This window comes from Microcebus murinus, chromosome 22 (assembly GCF_040939455.1).
Source record: "Microcebus murinus isolate Inina chromosome 22, M.murinus_Inina_mat1.0, whole genome shotgun sequence".
Taxonomy (NCBI): domain Eukaryota; kingdom Metazoa; phylum Chordata; class Mammalia; order Primates; family Cheirogaleidae; genus Microcebus; species Microcebus murinus.
Window position 1 is genome coordinate 34,702,112 of NC_134125.1, and position 22,997 is coordinate 34,725,108.

The window sequence follows — 22,997 nt, forward strand, 5'->3', positions numbered from 1 at the left end:
GTGATGGGCAGGCAAGGCGCTGTGTGGACCTGGCTGTGTCCACTCACCCACGGGAGACGTGCAGAGAGGGTGCTGTGTGGATCTGGCTATGTCCACTTACCCACGGCCGACGGGCAGGCAGGGCACATTGCGGATCTGGCTGTGTCCACTCACCGACGGGAGACGGGCAGGCAAGGCGCAGTGTGGATCTGGCTGTGTCCACTCACTCACGGCAGACGGGCAGAGAGAGTGCCGTGTGGATCTGGCTATGTTCACTGACCCACAGCAGACGGTCAGGCATGGCGCAGTGCGGACTGGCTGTGTCCACTCACCCACGGGAGACGGGTAGGGAAGACGCAGTGTGGATCTAGCTGTGTCCACTCACCCACGGGAGACGGGCAAAGAGGGTGCTGTGTGGATCTGGCTATATCCACTGCCCCAGGCAGACGGGCAGGCAGGGCGCAGTGCGGATCAGGCTGTGTCCAATCACCCACGGCAGACGGGCAGGCAGGGCGCAGTGCGGATCTGGCTGTGTCCAATCACCCATGGCAGACCGGCAGGCAGGAGGCTGTGCGGATCTGGCTGTGTCCACTCACCCACGACAGACGGTCAGTCAGGTCGCAGTGCGGATCTGGCTGTGTCCACTCACCCACGGGAGACGGGCAGGCAGGGCGCAGTGCGGATCTGGCTGTGTCCACTCACACATCGCAGATGGGCAGGCAGGGCGAAGTGCGTATCTGGCTGTGTCCACTCACCAACAGGAGACGGGCAGGCAAGGCGCAGTGCGGATCTGGCTGTGTCCACTCACCCACGGGAGACGGGCAGAGAGGGTGCTGTGTGGGTCTGGCTATGTACACTGACCCACGGCAGACGGTCAGGCAGGGCGCAGTGTAGATCTGGCTGTGTCCACTCACCCACGGCAGACGGGCAGGCAAGGCAAAGTGCGGATCTGGCTGTGTCCACTAACCCACGGCAGACGGTCAGGCAGGGCGCAGTGAGGATCTGGCTGTGTCCACTCACCCACAGGAGACGTGTAGGCAAGGCGCACTGTGGATATGGCTGTGTCCACTCACGCACGGGAGACGGGCAGAGAGGGTGCTGTGTGGATCTGGCTATGCCCACTGACCCACGGCAGAAGGGCAGGCAGGGCGCAGTGCCGATCTGGCTGTGTCCACTCACCCACAAGAGACGGGCAGAAAGGGCGCAGTGCGGATCTGGCTGTGTGCACTCACTCACGGGAGATGGGCAGGAAAGGTGCAGTGTGGATTTGGCTGTGTCCATCACCCACGGGAGACGGGCAGAAAGGGCGCTGTGTGGATCTGGCTATGTCCACTGACCCACGGCAGACGGGCAGGCAGGGCGCAGTGCGGATCTCGCTGTGTCCAATCACCCACAGCAGACGGGCAGGCAGGGCGCAGTGTGGATTTGGCTGTGTCCACTCACCCACGGGAGACGGGTAGAGAGGGTGCTGTGTGGATCTGGCTATGTCCATTGACCCACGGCTGACGGGCAGGTAGGGCGCAGTGCAGATCTGGCTGTGTCCAATCACCCACGGCAGACGGGCAGGTAGGGCGCAGTGCGGATCTGGCTGTGTCCACTCACCCACGGGAGATTGGCAGGCAGGGTGCAGTGCGGATCTGGCTGTGTCCACTCACCCACGGGAGACGGGCAGGCAAGGTGCACTGTGGATCTTGCTGTGAACACTCACCCACGGGAGACGGGTAGGCAAAGCGCAGTGTGGATCTGGCTGTGTCCACTCACCCACGGGAGACGGGCAGAGAGGGTGCCGTGTGGATCTGGCTATGTCCACTGACCCACGGCAGACGGGCAGGCAGTGCGCAGTGCGGATCTGGCTGTGTCCCCTCATCCACGGCAGACAGTCAGGCAGGGCGCAGTGCGGATCTGGCTGTGTCCACTCACCCACGGGAGACGGGCAGGCAAGGCGCACTGTGGATCTGGCTGTGACCACTCACCCACGGCAGCCGGGAAGGCAGGACGAGTGCGGATCTGGCTGTGTCCACTCACCCACGGGAGATGGGCAGGCAGGGCGCAGTGCGGATCTGGCTGTGTCCACTCACCCACGGCAGCCGGGAAGTCAGGACGAGTGCGGATCTGGCTTTGTCCACTCACCCACGGGAGACGGGCAGAGAGGGTGCTGTGTGGATCTGGCTATGTCCACTGACCCACGGCAGACGGGCAGACAGGGCACAGTGGGGATCTGGCTGTGTCCACTCACCCACGGTAGTCGGGCAGGCAGGGCGCAGTGCGGAACTCGCTGTGTCCACTCACCCACGGGAGACGGGCAGGCAAGGCGCAGTGTGGATCTGGCTGTGTCCACTCACCCTCGGCAGCCGGGCAGTGAGGGTGTTGTGAGGATCTGGCTATGTCCACTGACCCACGGCAGACAGGCAGGCAGGGCGCAGTGCGGATCTGGCTGTGTCCACTCACCCACGGCAGCCGGGCAGGCAGGGCGCAGTGCAGAACTCGCTGTGTCCACTCACCCATGGGAGACGGGCAGGCAAGGCGCAGTGTGGATCTGGCTGTGTCCACTAACCCACGGGAGACGGGCAGAGAGGGTGCTGTGTGGATCTGGCTATGTCCACTGACAGACGACAGATGGGCAGGCAGGGAGCAGTGCGGATCTGGCTGTGTCCACTCACCCACGGCTGACGGGCAGGCAGGGCGCACTGCGGATCTGGCTGTGTCCACTCACCCACGGCAGACGGGCAGGCAGGGCGCAGTGCGGATCTGGCTGTGTGCACTCACCCACGGGAGACGGGCAGGCAAGGCGCAGTGTGGATCTGCCTGTGTCCTCTCACCAACTGGAGTCGGGCAGAGAGGGTGCTGTGTGGATCTGGCTATGTCCACTGACGTACGGCAGACGGGCAGGCAGGGCGCAGTGCAGATATGGCTGTATCCACTGACCCACGGCAGACGGGCAGGAAGGGCGCAGTGCGGATCTCGCTGTGTCAACTCACCCACGGGAGACGGGCAGGCAAGGCGCAGTGTGGATCTGGCTGTTTCCTCTCACCCACGGGAGATGGGCAGAGAGGGTGCTGTGTGGATCTGGCTATGTCCACTGACCCACGGCAGACGGGCAGGCAGGGCGCAGTGCGGATCTGGCTGTGTCCACTCACCAACGGCAGACGGGCAGGCAGGGCGCAGTGCCGATCTGGCTGTGTCCACTCACCCACGGGAGACGGGCAGGCAAGGCACAGTGTGGATCTGGCTGTGTCCACTCACCCACGGGAGACGGGCAGAGAGGGTGCTGTGTGGATCTGGCTATGTCCACTGACAGACGGCAGACGGGCAGGCAGGGCGCAGTGCAGATCTGGCTGTGTCCACTCACCCACGGCAGTCGGGCAGGCAGTGCGCAGTGCGGATCTGGCTGTGTCCACTCACCCACGGGAGACGTGCAGGCAAGGCGCAGTGTGGATCCGGCTGTGTCCACTCACCCACGGGAGACGGGCAGAGAGGGTGCTGTGTGGATCTGGCTATGTCCACTGACGCACGGCAGACGGGCAGGCAGGGCGCAGTGCAGATCTGGCTGTGTCCACTCACCCAAGGCAGACGGGCAGGCTGGGCGCAGTGCGGATCTGGCTGTGTCCACTCACCCACGGGAGACGGGCAGGCAAGGCGCAGTGTGGATCTGGCTGTGTCCACTCACCCACAGGAGACGGGCAGAGAGGGTGCTGTGTGGATCTGGCTATGTCCACTGACCCACGGCAGACGGGCAGGCAGGGCGCAGTGCGGATCTGGCTGTGTCCACTCACCCACGGCAGACGGTCAGGCAGGGCGCAGTGTGGATCTGGCTGTGTCCACTCACCCACGGGAGACGGGCAGGCAAGGCACAGTGTGGATATGCCTGAGTCCACTCACCCACGGGAGACGGGCAGAGAGGGTGCTGTGTGGATCTGGCTATGTCCACTGACCCACAGCAAACGGGCAGGCAGGGCGCAGTGCGGATCAGGCTGTGTCCACTCACCCACGGCAGTCGGGCAGGCAGGGCGGAGTGCGGATCTTGCTGCTTCAACTCACCCACAGGTGATGGGCAGGCAAGGCGCAGTGTGGACCTGGCTGTGTTCACTCACCCACGGGAGACGGGCAGAGAGGGTGCTGTGTGGATCTGGCTATGTCCACTTACCCAAGGCCGACGGGCAGGCAGGGCACATTGCGGATCTGGCTGTGTCCACTCACCCACGGTAGACGGGCAGGCAAGGCGCAGTGTGGATCTGGCTGTGTCCACTCACTCACGGCAGATGGGCAGAGAGAGTGCCGTGTGGATCTGGCTATGTTCACTGACCCACGGCTGACGGTCAGGCAGGGCACAGTGCGGATCTGGCTGTGTCCAATCACCCACGGCAGACAGGCAGGCAGGGCGCAGTGCGGATATGGCTGTGTCCACTCACCCACTGGAGAAGGGCAGGCAAGGCGCACTGTGGATCTGGCTGTGTCCACTCACCCACGGCAGATGGGCCGGCAGGGCGAAGTGTGGATCTGGCTGTTTCCACTCACCCACGGGAGACGTGTAGGCAAAGCGCATTGTGGATGTGTCTGTGTCATCTAACCAAGGGGAGACGGGTAGAGAGGGTGCCGTGTGGATCTGGCTATGTCCACTGACCCACGGCTGACGGTCAGGCAGGGCGCAGTGCGGATCTAGCTGTGTCCACTCAACCACGGGAGACGGGCAGGCAGGGCGCAGTGCGGATCTGGCTGTGTCCACTCTCCCACGGGAGACGGGTAGGCCAGGCGCAGTGTGGATCTGGCTGTGTCCACTCACCCATGGGAGACGGGCAGAGAGGGTGCTGTGTGGATCTGGCTATGTCCACTTACCCACGGTAGACGGGCAGGCAAGGCGCAGTGCAGATCTGGCTGTGTCCACTCACCCACGGCAGACGGTCATTCAGGGCGCAGTGCGGATCTGGCTGTGTCCACTCACCCACGGGAGACGGGCAGGCAGGGCGCAGTGCCGATCTGGCTGTGTCCACTCACCCACGGGAGACGGGCAGGCAGGGCGCAGTGTGGATCTGGCTGTGTCCACTCACCCACGGGAGACGGGCAGAGAGGGTGCTGTGTGGATCTGGCTATGTCACTGATCCACGGCAGACGAGCAGGCAGGGCGCAGTGCGGATCTGGCTGTGTGCACTCACACACTGCAGACGGGCAGGCAGGGCACAGTGCCGATCTTGCTGTGTCCACTCACCCACGGGAGACGGGCAGGCAAGGCGCAGTGTGGATCTGGCTGTATCCACTCACCCACGGGAGACGGGCAGAGAGGGTGCTGTGTGGATCTGGCTATGTCCACTGACAGACGGCAGACGGGCAGGCAGGGCGCAGTTCAGATCAGGCTGTGTCCACTCACCCACGGCAGACGGGCAGGCAGGGCGCAGTGCGGATCTGGCTGTGTCCACTCACCCACGGGAGACGGGCAGGCAGGGCGCAGTGCCGATCTGGCTGTGTCCACTCACCCACGGGAGACGGGCAGGCAGGGCGCAGTGTGGATCTGGCTGTGTCCACTCACCCTTTGGTGACGAGCAGGCAGGGCGCAGGGCGGAACTGGCAGTGTCTCCTCGCCCACGGGAGACGGACAGGCAGGGCGCAGTGTGGATCTGGCTGTGTCCACTCACCCTTGGGTGACGAGCAGGCAGGGCGCAGGTTGGAACTGGCAGTGTCTCCTCGCCCACGGGAGACGTGCAGGCAGGGTGTTGTGTGAATCTGGCCGTGTCCACACACCCACGAGAGACGGGCAGGCAGGGCGCATTTTGGAACGGGCTGTGTCCACAAACCCATGAGAGACGGTCAGGCAGAATGCTGTGTGGATGTGGCTTGTCAACACACACACGGGAGACGGGCAGGCTGGGCGCATAGTGGATCTGGCTGTATCCACACACCCAAGGGAGACCGGAAGGTAGGGCACAATGTGGATATGACTGTGTCCACTCACTGACGGGAGACTGGCAGGCAGGGTGCAGTGTGGAACTGGCTGTGTCCACAAACCCACGGGAGACGGGCAGGCCTGGTGCAGTATGGATATGGCTGTGTCCACTCTCCCACGGGAGACGGGAAGGTAGGGCGCAGTGTGGAACTGGCTGTGTCCAAAAACCCACAGGAGACGGGCAGGCCTGTTGCAGTATGGATATGGCTGTGTCCACTCTCCCACGGGAGACGGGAAGGTAGGGCGCAGTGTGGAACTGGCTGTGTCCACTCACCCACGGGAGACGGGCAGGGAGGGCGCAGTGTGGATCTTGCCATGTCCACACATCCACGGGAGACGGGCAAGCAGGGCGAAGTGTGTATGTGGCTGTGTCCACTCAGTCACGGGAGATGGGCAGGTAGGGCGCAGTGTGGAACTGGCTGGTTCCACTCTCCCACGGGACACGGGCATGCAGGGCTATGTGTGGAACTGGCTGAGTACACTCACCCATGGGAGACGGGCAGAAAGCAGGCAGTGTGGAAGTGGCTGTGTCCACACATCATTGGGAGATGGGCAAGCAGGGCGCAGTGTGGATCTGGCTGTGTCCACTCACATACGGGAGACGGGCAGGTAGGGCACAGTTTGGAACTGGCTGTGTCCACACACCCACGGGAGACGGGCAGAGAGGGTGCTGTGTGGATCTGGCTATGTCCACTGACGCACGGCAGACGGGCAGGCAGGGCGCAGTGCAGATCTGGCTGTGTCCACTCACCCAAGGCAGACGGGCAGGCTGGGCGCAGTGCGGATCTGGCTGTGTCCACTCACCCACGGGAGACGGGCAGGCAAGGCGCAGTGTGGATCTGGCTGTGTCCACTCACCCACAGGAGACGGGCAGAGAGGGTGCTGTGTGGATCTGGCTATGTCCACTGACCCACGGCAGACGGGCAGGCAGGGCGCAGTGCGGATCTGGCTGTGTCCACTCACCCACGGCAGACGGTCAGGCAGGGCGCAGTGTGGATCTGGCTGTGTCCACTCACCCACGGGAGACGGGCAGGCAAGGCACAGTGTGGATATGCCTGAGTCCAATCACCCACGGGAGACGGGCAGAGAGGGTGCTGTGTGGATCTGGCTATGTACACTGACCCACGGCAGACGGTCAGGCAGGGCGCAGTGCAGATCTGGCTGTGTCCACTCACCCACGGCAAACGGGCTGGCAAGGCACAGTGCGGATCTGGCTGTGTCCACTAACCCACGGCAGACGGTCAGGCAGGGCGCAGTGAGGATCTGGCTGTGTCCACTCACCCACGGGAGACGTGTAAGCAAGGCGCAGTGTGGATATGGCTTTGTCCACTCACCCACGGGAGACGGGCAGAGAGGGTGCCGTGTGGATCTGGCTATGTCCACTGACCCACGGCAGACGGGCAGGCAGGGCGCAGTGCGGATCTGGCTGTGTCCACTCACCCACGGTACACAGGCAGTCAGGGCGCAGTACGGATCTCGCTGTGTCCACTCACGCACGTGAGACGGTCAGAGAGGGTGCTGTGTGGATCTGGCTATGCCCACTGACCCACGGCAGAAGGGTAGGCAGGGCGCAGTGCCGATCTGGCTGTGTCCACTCACCCACAAGAGACGGGCAGAAAGGGCGCAGTGCGGATCTGGCTGTGTCCACTCACTCACGGGAGACGGGCAGGAAAGGTGCAGTGTGGATCTGGCTGTGTCCATCACCCACGGGAGACGGGCAGAAAGGGCGCTGTGTGGATCTGGCTATGTCCACTGACCCATGGCAGACGGGCAGGCAGGGCGCAGTGCGGATCTCGCTGTGTCCAATCACCCACAGCAGATGGGCAGGCAGGGCGCAGTGTGGATCTGGCTGTGTCCACTCACCCACGGGAGACGGGTAGAGAGGGTGCTGTGTGGATCTGGCTATGTCCATTGACCCACGGCAGACGGGCAGGCAGGGCGCAGTGCGGATCTGGCTGTGTCCAATCACCCACGGCAGACGGGCAGGCAGGGTGCAGTGCGGATCTGGCTGTGTCCACTCACCCATGGGAGACGGGCAGGCAAGGCGCACTGTGGATCTTGCTGTGACCACTCACCCACGGGAGACGGGCAGGCAGGGCGCAGTGCGGATCTGGCTGAGTCCACTCACCCACGGCAGACGGGCACGCAGGGCGCAGTGCGGATCTGGCTGTGTCCACTCACCCACGGGAGATGGGCAGGCAGGGCGCAGTGCGGATCTGGCTGTGTCCACTCACCCACGGCAGCCGGGAAGGCAGGACGAGTGCGGATCTGGCTGTGTCCAATCACCCACGGGAGACGGGCAGGCAGGGTGCAGTGGGGATCTGCCTGTGTCCACTGACCAACGGGAGACGGGCAGGTAAGGCGCAGTGTGGATCTGGCTATGTCCACTCACCCACAGGAGATGGGCAGAGAGGGTGCTGTGTGGATCTGGCTATGTCCACTGACCCACGGGAGAAGGGTAGGCAGGGCGCAGTGCGTATCTGGATGTGTCCACTCACCCACGGCAGACGGGCAGGCAGGGCGCAGTGCGGATCTGGCTTGGCCACTCACCCACGGGAGACAGGCAGGCAAGGCGCAGTGTGCATCTGGCTGTGTCCACTCGACCACGGGAGACGGGCAGAGACGGTGCTGTGTGGATCTGGCTATGTCCATTGACCCATGGCAGACGGGCAGGCAGGGCGCAGTGCGGATCTGGCTATGTCCACTCACCCACGGCAGATGGGAAGGCAGGGCGCAGTGCGGATCTGGCTGTGTCCACTCACCCACGGCAGACGGGCCGGCAGGTCGCAGTGTGGATCTGGCTGTGTCCACTGACCCACGGGAGACGGGAAGGCAAATCGCAGTGTGGATCTGGCTGTGTCCTCTCACCCACTGGAGACGGGCAGAGAGGGTGCTGTGTGGATCTGGCTATGTCCACTGACCCACGGCAGACGGGCAGGCAGGGCACAGTGCGGATCTGGCTGTGTCCACTCACCCACGGTAGTCGGGCAGGCAGGGCGCAGTGCGGAACTCGCTGTGTCCACTCACCCACGGGAGACGGGCAGGCAAGGCGCAGTGTGGATCTGGCTGTGTCCACTCACCCTCGGCAGCCGGGCAGGCAGGGCGCAGTGCGGATATGGCTGTGTCCACTCACCCACAAGTGATGGGCAGGCAGGGCGCAGTGCGGATCTGGCTGTGTCCACTCACCCACGGCAGTCGGGCAGGCAGTGCGCAGTGCGGATCTGGCTGTGTCCACTCACCCACGGGAGACGTGCAGGCAAGGCGCAGTGTGGATCCGGCTGTGTCCACTCACCCACGGGAGACGGGCAGAGAGGGTGCTGTGTGGATCTGGCTATGTCCACTGACGCACGGCAGACGGGCAGGCAGGGCTCAGTGCAGATCTGGCTGTGTCCACTCACCCAAGGCAGACGGGCAGGCTGGGCGCAGTGCGGATCTGGCTGTGTCCACTCACCCACGGGAGACGGGCAGGCAAGGCGCAGTGTGGATCTGGCTGTGTCCACTCACCCACAGGAGACGGGCAGAGAGGGTGCTGTGTGGATCTGGCTATGTCCACTGACCCACGGCAGACGGGCAGGCAGGGCGCAGTGCGGATCTGGCTGTGTCCACTCACCCACGGCAGACGGTCAGGCAGGGCGCAGTGTGGATCTGGCTGTGTCCACTCACCCATGGGAGACGGGCAGGCAAGGCACAGTGTGGATATGCCTGAGTCCACTCACCCACGGGAGACGGGCAGAGAGGGTGCTGTGTGGATCTGGCTATGTCCACTGACCCACAGCAAACGGGCAGGCAGGGCGCAGTGCGGATCAGGCTGTGTCCACTCACCCACGGCAGTCGGGCAGGCAGGGCGGAGTGCGGATCTTGCTGCTTCAACTCACCCACAGGTGATGGGCAGGCAAGGCGCAGTGTGGACCTGGCTGTGTCCACTCACCCACGGGAGACGGGCAGAGAGGGTGCTGTGGGGATCTGGCTATGTCCACTTACCCAAGGCCGACGGGCAGGCAGGGCACATTGCGGATCTGGCTGTGTCCACTCACCCACGGTAGACGGGCAGGCAAGGCGCAGTGTGGATCTGGCTGTGTCCATTCACTCACGGCAGACGGGCAGAGAGAGTGCCATGTGGATCTGGCTATGTTCACTGACCCACGGCTGACGGTCAGGCAGGGCACAGTGCGGATCTGGCTGTGTCCAATCACCCACGGCAGACGGGCAGGCAGGGCGCAGTGCGGATATGGCTGTGTCCACTCACCCTCTGGAGAAGGGCAGGCAAGGCGCACTGTGGATCTGGCTGTGTCCACTCACCCACGGCAGATGGGCCGGCAGGGCGAAGTGTGGATCTGGCTGTTTCCACTCACCCACGGGAGACGTGTAGGCAAAGCGCATTGTGGATGTGTCTGTGTCATCTAACCAAGGGGAGACGGGTAGAGAGGGTGCCGTGTGGATCTGGCTATGTCCACTGACCCACGGCTGACGGTCAGGCAGGGCGCAGTGCGGATCTAGCTGTGTCCACTCAACCACGGGAGACGGGCAGGCAGGGCGCAGTGTGGATCTGGCTGTGTCCACTCTCCCACGGGAGACGGGTAGGCCAGGCGCAGTGTGGATCTGGCTGTGTCCACTCACCCACGGGAGACGGGCAGAGAGGGTGCTGTGTGGATCTGGCTATGTCCACTTACCCACGGTAGACGGGCAGGCAAGGCGCAGTGCAGATCTGGCTGTGTCCACTCACCCACGGCAGACGGTCATTCAGGGCGCAGTGCGGATCTGGCTGTGTCCACTCACCCACGGGAGACGGGCAGGCAGGGCGCAGTGCCGATCTGGCTGTGTCCACTCACCCACGGGAGACGGGCAGGCAGGGCGCAGTGTGGATCTGGCTGTGTCCACTCACCCACGGGAGACGGGCAGAGAGGGTGCTGTGTGGATCTGGCTATGTCACTGATCCACGGCAGACGAGCAGGCAGGGCGCAGTGCGGATCTGGCTGTGTGCACTCACACACTGCAGACGGGCAGGCAGGGCACAGTGCCGATCTTGCTGTGCCCACTCACCCACGGGAGACGGGCAGGCAAGGCGCAGTGTGGATCTGGCTGTGTCCACTCACCCACGGGAGACGGGCAGAGAGGGTGCTGTGTGGGTCTGGCTATGTCCACTGACAGACGGCAGACGGGCAGGCAGGGCGCAGTTCAGATCAGGCTGTGTCCACTCACCCACGGCAGACGGGCAGGCAGGGCGCAGTGCGGATCTGGCTGTGTCCACTCACCCACGGGAGACGGGCAGGCAGGGCGCAGTGCCGATCTGGCTGTGTCCACTCACCCACGGGAGACGGGCAGGCAGGGCGCAGTGTGGATCTGGCTGTGTCCACTCACCCTTTGGTGACGAGCAGGCAGGGCGCAGGGCGGAACTGGCAGTGTCTCCTCGCCCACGGGAGACGGACAGGCAGGGCGCAGTGTGGATCTGGCTGTGTCCACTCACCCTTGGGTGACGAGCAGGCAGGGCGCAGGTTGGAACTGGCAGTGTCTCCTCGCCCACGGGAGACGTGCAGGCAGGGTGTTGTGTGAATCTGGCCGTGTCCACACACCCACGAGAGACGGGCAGGCAGGGCGCATTTTGGAACGGGCTGTGTCCACAAACCCATGAGAGACGGTCAGGCAGAATGCTGTGTGGATGTGGCTTGTCAACACACACACGGGAGACGGGCAGGCTGGGCGCATAGTGGATCTGGCTGTATCCACACACCCAAGGGAGACCGGAAGGTAGGGCACAATGTGGATATGACTGTGTCCACTCACTGACGGGAGACTGGCAGGCAGGGTGCAGTGTGGAACTGGCTGTGTCCACAAACCCACGGGAGACGGGCAGGCCTGGTGCAGTATGGATATGGCTGTGTCCACTCTCCCACGGGAGACGGGAAGGTAGGGCGCAGTGTGGAACTGGCTGTGTCCAAAAACCCACGGGAGACGGGCAGGCCTGTTGCAGTATGGATATGGCTGTGTCCACTCTCCCACGGGAGACGGGAAGGTAGGGCGCAGTGTGGAACTGGCTGTGTCCACTCACCCACGGGAGACGGGCAGGGAGGGCGCAGTGTGGATCTTGCCATGTCCACACATCCACGGGAGACGGGCAAGCAGGGCGAAGTGTGTATGTGGCTGTGTCCACTCAGTCACGGGAGATGGGCAGGTAGGGCGCAGTGTGGAACTGGCTGGTTCCACTCTCCCACGGGACACGGGCATGCAGGGCTATGTGTGGAACTGGCTGAGTACACTCACCCATGGGAGACGGGCAGAAAGCAGGCAGTGTGGAAGTGGCTGTGTCCACACATCATTGGGAGATGGGCAAGCAGGGCGCAGTGTGGATCTGGCTGTGTCCACTCACATACGGGAGACGGGCAGGTAGGGCACAGTTTGGAACTGGCTGTGTCCACACACCCACGGGAGACGGGCAGAGAGGGTGCTGTGTTGATCTGGCTATGTCCACTCACCCACGGGAGACGGGCAGGCAAGGCACAGTGTGGATATGCCTGAGTCCAATCACCCATGGCAGTCGGGCAGGCAGTGCGCTGTGCGGATCTGGCTGTGACCACTCACCCACAGCAGACGGTCAGTCAGGTCGCAGTGCGGATCTGGCTGTGTCCACTCACCCACGGGAGACGGGCAGGCAGGGCGCAGTGCGGATCTGGCTGTGTCCACTCACCCACGGCAGATGGGCAGGCAGGGCGCAGTGCGTATCTGGCTGTGTCCACTCACGAACAGGAGACGGGCAGGCAAGGCGCAGTGCGGATCTGGCTGTGTCCACTCACCCACGGGAGACGGGCAGAGAGGGTGCTGTGTGGATCTGGCTATGTACACTGACCCACGGCAGACGGTCAGGCAGGGCGCAGTGCAGATCTGGCTGTGTCCACTCACCCACGGCAAACGGGCTGGCAAGGCACAGTGCGGATCTGGCTGTGTCCACTAACCCACGGCAGACGGTCAGGCAGGGAGTAGTGAGGATCTGGCTGTGTCCACTCACCCACGGGAGACGTGTAGGCAAGGCGCCGTGTGGATATGGCTGTGTCCACTCACCCACGGGAGACGGGCAGAGAGGGTGCCGTGTGGATCTGGATATGTCCACTGGCCCACGGCAGACGGGCAGGCTGGGCGCAGTGCGGATCTGGCTGTGTCCACTCACCCACGGTACACAGGCAGTCAGGGCGCAGTACGGATCTCGCTGTGTCCACTCACGCCCGGGAGACGGTCAGAGAGGGTGCTGTGTGGATCTGGCTATGCCCACTGACCCACGGCAGAAGGGCAGGCAGGGCGCAGTGCCGATCTGGCTGTGTCCACTCACCCACAAGAGACGGGCAGAAAGGGCGCAGTGCGGATCTGGCTGTGTCCACTCACTCACGGGAGACGGGCAGGAAAGGTGCAGTGTGGATCTGGCTGTGTCCATCACCCACGGGAGACGGGCAGAAAGGGCGCTGTGTGGATCTGGCTATGTCCACTGACCCATGGCAGACGGGCAGGCAGGGCGCAGTGCGGATCTCGCTGTGTCCAATCACCCACAGCAGATGGGCAGGCAGGGCGCAGTGTGGATCTGGCTGTGTCCACTCACCCACGGGAGACGGGTAGAGAGGGTGCTGTGTGGATCTGGCTATGTCCATTGACCCACGGCAGACGGGCAGGCAGGGCGCAGTGCGGATCTGGCTGTGTCCAATCACCCACGGCAGACGGGCAGACAGGGTGCAGTGCGGATCTGGCTGTGTCCACTCACCCACGGGAGACGGGCAGGCAAGGCGCACTGTGGATCTTGCTGTGACCACTCACCCACGGGAGACGGGCAGGCAGGGCGCAGTGCGGATCTGGCTGAGTCCACTCACCCACGGCAGACGGGCACGCAGGGCGCAGTGCGGATCTGGCTGTGTCCACTCATCCACGGGAGATGGGCAGGCAGGGCGCAGTGCGGATCTGGCTGTGTCCACTCACCCACGGCAGCCGGGAAGGCAGGACGAGTGCGGATCTGGCTGTGTCCAATCACCCACGGGAGACGGGCAGACAGGGTGCAGTGGGGATCTGCCTGTGTCCACTGACCAACGGGAGACGGGCAGGTAAGGCGCAGTGTGGATCTGGCTATGTGCACTCACCCACAGGAGATGGGCAGAGAGGGTGCTGTGTGGATCTGGCTATGTCCACTGACCCACGGGAGAAGGGTAGGCAGGGCGCAGTGCGTATCTGGATGTGTCCACTCACCCACGGCAGACGGGCAGGCAGGGCGCAGTGCGGATCTGGCTTGGCCACTCACCCACGGGAGACAGGCAGGCAAGGCGCAGTGTGCATCTGGCTGTGTCCACTCGACCACGGGAGACGGGCAGAGACGGTGCTGTGTGGATCTGGCTATGTCCATTGACCCATGGCAGACGGGCAGACAGGGCGCAGTGCGGATCTGGCTGTGTCCACTCACCCACGGCAGATGGGCAGGCAGGGTGCAGTGCGGATCTGGCTGTGTCCACTCACCCACGGCAGACGGGCCGGCAGGTCGCAGTGTGGATCTGGCTGTGTCCACTGACCCACGGGAGACGGGAAGGCAAATCGCAGTGTGGATCTGGCTGTGTCCTCTCACCCACTGGAGACGGGCAGAGAGGGTGCTGTGTGGATCTGGCTATGTCCACTGACCCACGGCAGACGGGCAGGCAGGGCACAGTGCGGATCTGGCTGTGTCCACTCACCCACGGGATACGGGCAGGCAAGGCGCAGTGCCGAACTCGCTGTGTCCACTCACCCAAGGCAGCCGGGCAGGCAGGGTGCAGTACGGAACTCGCTGTGTCCACTCACCCACGGGAGACGAGCAGCAAAGGCGCAGTGTGAATCTGGCTGTGTCCACTCACCCACGGGAGACGGGCAGAGAGGGTGCTGTGTGGATCTGCTATGTCCACTGACGAACGGCAGACGGGCAGGCAGGGCGCAGTGCAGATCTGGCTGTGTCCACTCACCCAAGGCAGACGGGCAGGATGGGCGCAGTGCGGATCTGGCTGTGTCCACTCACCCAAGGGAGACGGGCAGGCAAGGCGCAGTGTGGATCTGGCTGTGTCCACTCACCCACAGGAGACGGGCAGAGATGGTGCTGTGTGGATCTGGCTATGTCCACTGACCCACGGCAGACGGGCAGGCAGGGCGCAGTGCGGATCTGGCTGTGTCCACTCACCCACGGCAGACGGTCAGGCAGGGCGCAGTGTGGATCTGGCTGTGTCCACTCACCCACGGGAGACGGGCAGGCAAGGCGCAGTGTGGATATGCCTGTGTCCACTCACCCACGGGAGACGGGCCGAGAGGGTGCTGTGTGGATCTGGCTATGTCCACTGACCCACAGCAGACGGGCAGGCAGGGCGCAGTGCGGATCAGGCTGTGTCCACTCACCCACGGCAGCCGGGCAGGCAGGGCGCAGTGCGGATCTTGCTGTGTCCACTCACCCACGGGTGATGGGCAGGCAAGGCGCTGTGTGGACCTGGCTGTGTCCACTCACCCACGGGAGACGGGCAGAGAGGGTGCTGTGTGGATCTGGCTATGTCCACTTACCCACGGCCGACGGGCAGGCATGGCACATTGCGGATCTGGCTGTGTCCACACACCGACGGGAGACGGGCAGGCAAGGCGCAGTGTGGATCTGGCTGTGTCCACTCACTCACGGCAGACGGGCAGAGAGAGTGCCGTGTGGATCTGGCTATGTTCACTGACCCACAGCAGACGGTCAGGCATGGCGCAGTGCGGATCTGGCTGTGTCCACTCACCCACGGGAGATGGGTAGGGAAGGCGCAGTGTGGATCTAGCTGTGTCCACTCACCCACGGGAGACGGGCAAAGAGGGTGCTGTGTGGATCTGGCTATATCCACTGCCCCAGGCAGACGGGCAGGCAGGGCGCAGTGCGGATCAGGCTGTGTCCAATCACCCACGGCAGACGGGCAGGCAGGGCGCAGTGCGGATCTGGCTGTGTCCAATCACCCATGGCAGACCGGCAGGCAGGACGCTGTGTGGATCTGGCTGTGTCCACTCACCCACGGCAGACGGTCAGTCAGGTCGCAGTGCGGATCTGGCTGTGTCCACTCACCCACGGGAGACGGGCAGGCAGGGCGCAGTGCGGATCTGGCTGTGTACACTCACCCACGGCAGATGGGCAGGCAGGGCGCAGTGCGTATCTGGCTGTGTCCACTCACCAACAGGAGACGGGCAGGCAAGGCGCAGTGCGGATCTGGCTGTGTCCACTCACCCACGGGAGACGGGCAGAGAGGGTGCTGTGTGGATCTGGCTATGTACACTGACCCACGGCAGACGGTCAGGCAGGGCGCAGTGCAGATCTGGCTGTGTCCACTCACCCACGGCAGACGGGCAGGCAAGGCAAAGTGCGGATCTGGCTATGTACACTGACCCACGGCAGACGGTCAGGCAGGGCGCAGTGCAGATCTGGCTGTGTCCACTAACCCACGGCAGACGGGCAGGCAGGGCGCAGTGCGGATCTGGCTGAGTCCACTCACCCACGGCAGACGGGCACGCAGGGCGCAGTGCGGATCTGGCTGTGTCCACTCACCCACGGCAGCCGGGAAGGCAGGACGAGTGCGGATCTGGCTGTGTCCAATCACCCACGGGAGACGGGCAGGCAGGGTGCAGTGGGGATCTGCCTGTGTCCACTGACCAACGGGAGATGGGCAGGTAAGGCGCAGTGTGGATCTGGCTATGTCCACTCACCCACAGGAGATGGGCAGAGAGGGTGCTGTGTGGATCTGGCTATGTCCACTGACCCACGGGAGAAGGGTAGGCAGGGCGCAGTGCGTATCTGGATGTGTCCACTCACCCACGGCAGACGGGCAGGCAGGGCGCAGTGCGGATCTGGCTTGGCCACTCACCCACGGGAGACAGGCAGGCAAGGCGCAGTGTGCATCTGGCTGTGTCCACTCGACCACGGGAGACGGGCAGAGACGGTGCTGTGTGGATCTGGCTATGTCCATTGACCCATGGCAGACGGGCAGGCAGGGCGCAGTGCGGATCTGGCTGTGTCCACTCACCCACGGCAGATGGGCAGGCACGGCGCAGTGCGGATCTGGCTGTGTCCACTCACTCACGGAAGACGGGCCGGCAGGTCGCAGTGTGGATCTGGCTGTGTCCACTGACCCACGGGAGACGGGAAGGCAAATCGCAGTGTGGATCTGGCTGTGTCCTCTCACCCACTGGAGACGGGCAGAGAGGGTGCTGTGTGGATCTGGCTATGTCCACTGACCCACGGCAGACGGGCAGGCAGGGCACAGTGCGGATCTCGCTGTGTCCAATCACCCACGGTAGTCGGGCAGGCAGGGCGCAGTGCGGAACTCGCTGTGTCCACTCACCCACGGGAGACGGGCAGGCAAGGCGCAGTGTGGATCTGGCTGTGTCCACTCACCCACGGCAGCCGGGCAGGCAGGGCGCAGTGCGGATCTGGCTGTGTCCACTCACCCAGAAGAGATGGGCAGGCAGAGCGCAGTGCGGATCTGGCTGTGTCCACTCACCCACGGGTGATGGGCAGGTAAGGCGCTGTGTGGACCTGGCTGTGTCCACTCACCCACGGGAGACGGGCAGAGAGGGTGCTGTGGGGATCTGGCTATGTCCACTTACCCACGGCCGACGGGCAGGCAGGGCACATTGCGGATCTGGCTGTGTCCACTCACCGACAGGATACGGGCAGGCAAGGCGCAGTGTGGATCTGGCTGTGTTCACTCACTCACGGCAGACGGGCAGAGAGAGAGCCGTGTGGATCTGGCTATGTTCACTGACCCACAGCAGACGGTCAGGCATGGCGCAGTGCGGATCTGGCTGTGTCCACTCACCCACGGGAGACGGGTAGGGAAGGCGCAGTGTGGATCTAGCTGTGTCCACTCACCCACGGGAGACGGGCAAAGAGGGTGCTGTGTGGATCTGGCTATGTCCACTGCCCCAGGCAGACGGGCAGTCAGGGCGCAGTGCGGATCAGGCTGTGTCCAATCACCCACGGCAGACGGGCAGGCAGGGCGCAGTGCGGATCTGGCTGTGTCCAATCACCCATGGCAGACAGGCAGGCAGGGCGCTGTGCGGATCTGGCTGTGACCACTCACCCACGGCAGACGGTCAGTCAGGTCGCAGTGCGGATCTGGCTGTGTCCACTCACCCACGGGAGACGGGCAGGCAGAGCGCAGTGCGGATCTGGCTCTGTCCACTCACCCACGGCAGATGGGCAGGCAGGGCGCAGTGCGTATCTGGCTGTGTCCACTCACGAACAGGAGACGGGCAGGCAAGGCGCAGTGCGGATCTGGCTGTGTCCACTCACCCACGGGAGACGGGCAGAGAGGGTGCTGTGTGGATCTGGCTATGTACACTGACCCACGGCAGACGGTCAGGCAGGGCGCAGTGCAGATCTGGCTGTGTCCACTCACCCACGGCAAACGGGCTGGCAAGGCACAGTGCGGATCTGGCTGTGTCCACTAACCCACGGCAGACGGTCAGGCAGGGAGCAGTGAAGATCTGGCTGTGTCCACTCACCCACGGGAGACGTGTAGGCAAGGCGCAGTGTGGATATGGCTGTGTCCACTCACCCACGGGAGACGGGCAGAGAGGGTGCCGTGTGGATCTGGCTATGTCCACTGACCCACGGCAGACGGGCAGGCAGTGCGCAGTGCGGATCTGGCTGTGTCCACTCACCCACGGTACACAGGCAGTCAGGGCGCAGTACGGATCTCGCTGTGTCCACTCACGCCCGGGAGACGGTCAGAGAGGGTGCTGTGTGGATCTGGCTATGCCCACTGACCCACGGCAGAAGGGCAGGCAGGGCGCAGTGCCGATCTGGCTGTGTCCACTCACCCACAAGAGACGGGCAGAAAGGGCGCAGTGCGGATCTGGCTGTGTCCACTCACTCACGGGAGAAGGGCAGGAAAGGTGCAGTGTGGATCTGGCTGTGTCCATCACCCACGGGAGACGGGCAGAAAGGGCGCTGTGTGGATCTGGCTATGTCCACTGACCCATGGCAGACGGGCAGGCAGGGCGCAGTGCGGATCTGGCTGTGTCCACTCACCAACGGCAGACGGGCAGGCAGGGCGCAGTGCCGATCTGGCTGTGTCCACTCACCCACGGGAGACGGGCAGGCAAGGCACAGTGTGGATCTGGCTGTGTGCACTCACCCACGGGAGACGGGCAGAGAGGGTGCTGTGTGGATCTGGCTATGTCCACTGACAGACGGCAGACGGGCAGGCAGGGCGCAGTGCAGATCTGGCTGTGTCCACTCACCCACGGCAGTCGGGCAGGCAGTGCGCAGTGCGGATCTGGCTGTGTCCACTCACCCACGGGAGACGTGCAGGCAAGGCGCAGTGTGGATCCGGCTGTGTCCACTCACCCACGGGAGACGGGCAGAGAGGGTGCTGTGTGGATCTGGCTATGTCCACTGACGCACGGCAGACGGGCAGGCAGGGCGCAGTGCAGATCTGGCTGTGTCCACTCACCCAAGGCAGACGGGCAGGCTGGGCGCAGTGCGGATCTGGCTGTGTCCACTCACCCACGGGAGACGGGCAGGCAAGGCACAGTGTGGATCTGGCTGTGTCCACTCACCCACAGGAGACGGGCAGAGAGGGTGCTGTGTGGATCTGGCTATGTCCACTGACCCACGGCAGACTGGCAGGCATGGCGCAGTGCGGATCTGGCTGTGTCCACTCACCCACGGCAGACGGGCAGGCAGGGCGCAGTGCGGATCTGGCTGTGTCCACTCACCCACGGCAGATGGGCAGGCACGGCGCAGTGCGGATCTGGCTGTGTCCACTCACTCACGGAAGACGGGCCGGCAGGTCGCAGTGTGGATCTGGCTGTGTCCACTGACCCACGGGAGACGGGAAGGCAAATCGCAGTGTGGATCTGGCTGTGTCCTCTCACCCACTGGAGACGGGCAGAGAGGGTGCTGTGTGGATCTGGCTATGTCCACTGACCCACGGCAGACGGGCAGGCAGGGCACAGTGCGGATCTCGCTGTGTCCAATCACCCACGGTAGTCGGGCAGGCAGGGCGCAGTGCGGAACTCGCTGTGTCCACTCACCCACGGGAGACGGGCAGGCAAGGCGCAGTGTGGATCTGGCTGTGTCCACTCACCCACGGCAGCCGGGCAGGCAGGGCGCAGTGCGGATCTGGCTGTGTCCACTCACCCAGAAGAGATGGGCAGGCAGAGCGCAGTGCGGATCTGGCTGTGTCCACTCACCCACGGGTGATGGGCAGGTAAGGCGCTGTGTGGACCTGGCTGTGTCCACTCACCCACGGGAGACGGGCAGAGAGGGTGCTGTGGGGATCTGGCTATGTCCACTTACCCACGGCCGACGGGCAGGCAGGGCACATTGCGGATCTGGCTGTGTCCACTCACCGACAGGATACGGGCAGGCAAGGCGCAGTGTGGATCTGGCTGTGTTCACTCACTCACGGCAGACGGGCAGAGAGAGAGCCGTGTGGATCTGGCTATGTTCACTGACCCACAGCAGACGGTCAGGCATGGCGCAGTGCGGATCTGGCTGTGTCCACTCACCCACGGGAGACGGGTAGGGAAGGCGCAGTGTGGATCTAGCTGTGTCCACTCACCCACGGGAGACGGGCAAAGAGGGTGCTGTGTGGATCTGGCTATGTCCACTGCCCCAGGCAGACGGGCAGTCAGGGCGCAGTGCGGATCAGGCTGTGTCCAATCACCCACGGCAGACGGGCAGGCAGGGCGCAGTGCGGATCTGGCTGTGTCCAATCACCCATGGCAGACAGGCAGGCAGGGCGCTGTGCGGATCTGGCTGTGACCACTCACCCACGGCAGACGGTCAGTCAGGTCGCAGTGCGGATCTGGCTGTGTCCACTCACCCACGGGAGACGGGCAGGCAGAGCGCAGTGCGGATCTGGCTCTGTCCACTCACCCACGGCAGATGGGCAGGCAGGGCGCAGTGCGTATCTGGCTGTGTCCACTCACGAACAGGAGACGGGCAGGCAAGGCGCAGTGCGGATCTGGCTGTGTCCACTCACCCACGGGAGACGGGCAGAGAGGGTGCTGTGTGGATCTGGCTATGTACACTGACCCACGGCAGACGGTCAGGCAGGGCGCAGTGCAGATCTGGCTGTGTCCACTCACCCACGGCAAACGGGCTGGCAAGGCACAGTGCGGATCTGGCTGTGTCCACTAACCCACGGCAGACGGTCAGGCAGGGAGCAGTGAAGATCTGGCTGTGTCCACTCACCCACGGGAGACGTGTAGGCAAGGCGCAGTGTGGATATGGCTGTGTCCACTCACCCACGGGAGACGGGCAGAGAGGGTGCCGTGTGGATCTGGCTATGTCCACTGACCCACGGCAGACGGGCAGGCAGTGCGCAGTGCGGATCTGGCTGTGTCCACTCACCCACGGTACACAGGCAGTCAGGGCGCAGTACGGATCTCGCTGTGTCCACTCACGCCCGGGAGACGGTCAGAGAGGGTGCTTTGTGGATCTGGCTATGCCCACTGACCCACGGCAGAAGGGCAGGCAGGGCGCAGTGCCGATCTGGCTGTGTCCACTCACCCACAAGAGACGGGCAGAAAGGGCGCAGTGCGGATCTGGCTGTGTCCACTCACTCACGGGAGAAGGGCAGGAAAGGTGCAGTGTGGATCTGGCTGTGTCCATCACCCACGGGAGACGGGCAGAAAGGGCGCTGTGTGGATCTGGCTATGTCCACTGACCCATGGCAGACGGGCAGGCAGGGCGCAGTGCGGATCTGGCTGTGTCCACTCACCAACGGCAGACGGGCAGGCAGGGCGCAGTGCCGATCTGGCTGTGTCCACTCACCCACGGGAGACGGGCAGGCAAGGCACAGTGTGGATCTGGCTGTGTCCACTCACCCACGGGAGACGGGCAGAGAGGGTGCTGTGTGGATCTGGCTATGTCCACTGACAGACGGCAGACGGGCAGGCAGGGCGCAGTGCAGATCTGGCTGTGTCCACTCACCCACGGCAGTCGGGCAGGCAGTGCGCAGTGCGGATCTGGCTGTGTCCACTCACCCACGGGAGACGTGCAGGCAAGGCGCAGTGTGGATCCGGCTGTGTCCACTCACCCACGGGAGACGGGCAGAGAGGGTGCTGTGTGGATCTGGCTATGTCCACTGACGCACGGCTGACGGTCAGGCAGGGCGCAGTGCGGATCTGGCTGTGTCCACTCACCCACGGCAGCCGGGAAGTCAGGACGAGTGCGGATCTGGCTGTGTCCACTCACCCACGGGAGACGGGCAGAGAGGGTGCTGTGTGGATCTGGCTATGTCCACTGACCCACGGCAGACGGGCAGACAGGGCACAGTGGGGATCTGGCTGTGTCCACTCACCCACGGTAGTCGGGCAGGCAGGGCGCAGTGCGGAACTCGCTGTGTCCACTCACCCACGGGAGACGGGCAGGCAAGGCGCAGTGTGGATCTGGCTGTGTCCACTCACCCTCGGCAGCCGGGCAGAGAGGGTGTTGTGAGGATCTGGCTATGTCCACTGACCCACGGCAGACAGGCAGGCAGGGCGCAGTGCGGATCTGGCTGTGTCCACTCACCCACGGCAGCCGGGCAGGCAGGGCGCAGTGCAGAACTCGCTGTGTCCACTCACCCACGGGAGACGGGCAGGCAAGGCGCAGTGTGGATCTGGCTGTGTCCACTAACCCACGGGAGACGGGCAGAGAGGGTGCTGTGTGGATCTGGCTATGTCCACTGACAGACGACAGATGGGCAGGCAGGGAGCAGTGCGGATCTGGCTGTGTCCACTCACCCACGGCTGACGGGCAGGCAGGGCGCACTGCGGATCTGGCTGTGTCCACTCACCCACGGCAGACGGGCAGGCAGGGCGCAGTGCGGATCTGGCTGTGTGCACTCACCCACGGGAGACGGGCAGGCAAGGCGCAGTGTGGATCTGCCTGTGTCCTCTCACCAACTGGAGTCGGGCAGAGAGGGTGCTGTGTGGATCTGGCTATGTCCACTGACGTACGGCAGACGGGCAGGCAGGGCGCAGTGCAGATATGGCTGTATCCACTGACCCACGGCAGACGGGCAGGAAGGGCGCAGTGCGGATCTCGCTGTGTCAACTCACCCACGGGAGACGGGCAGGCAAGGCG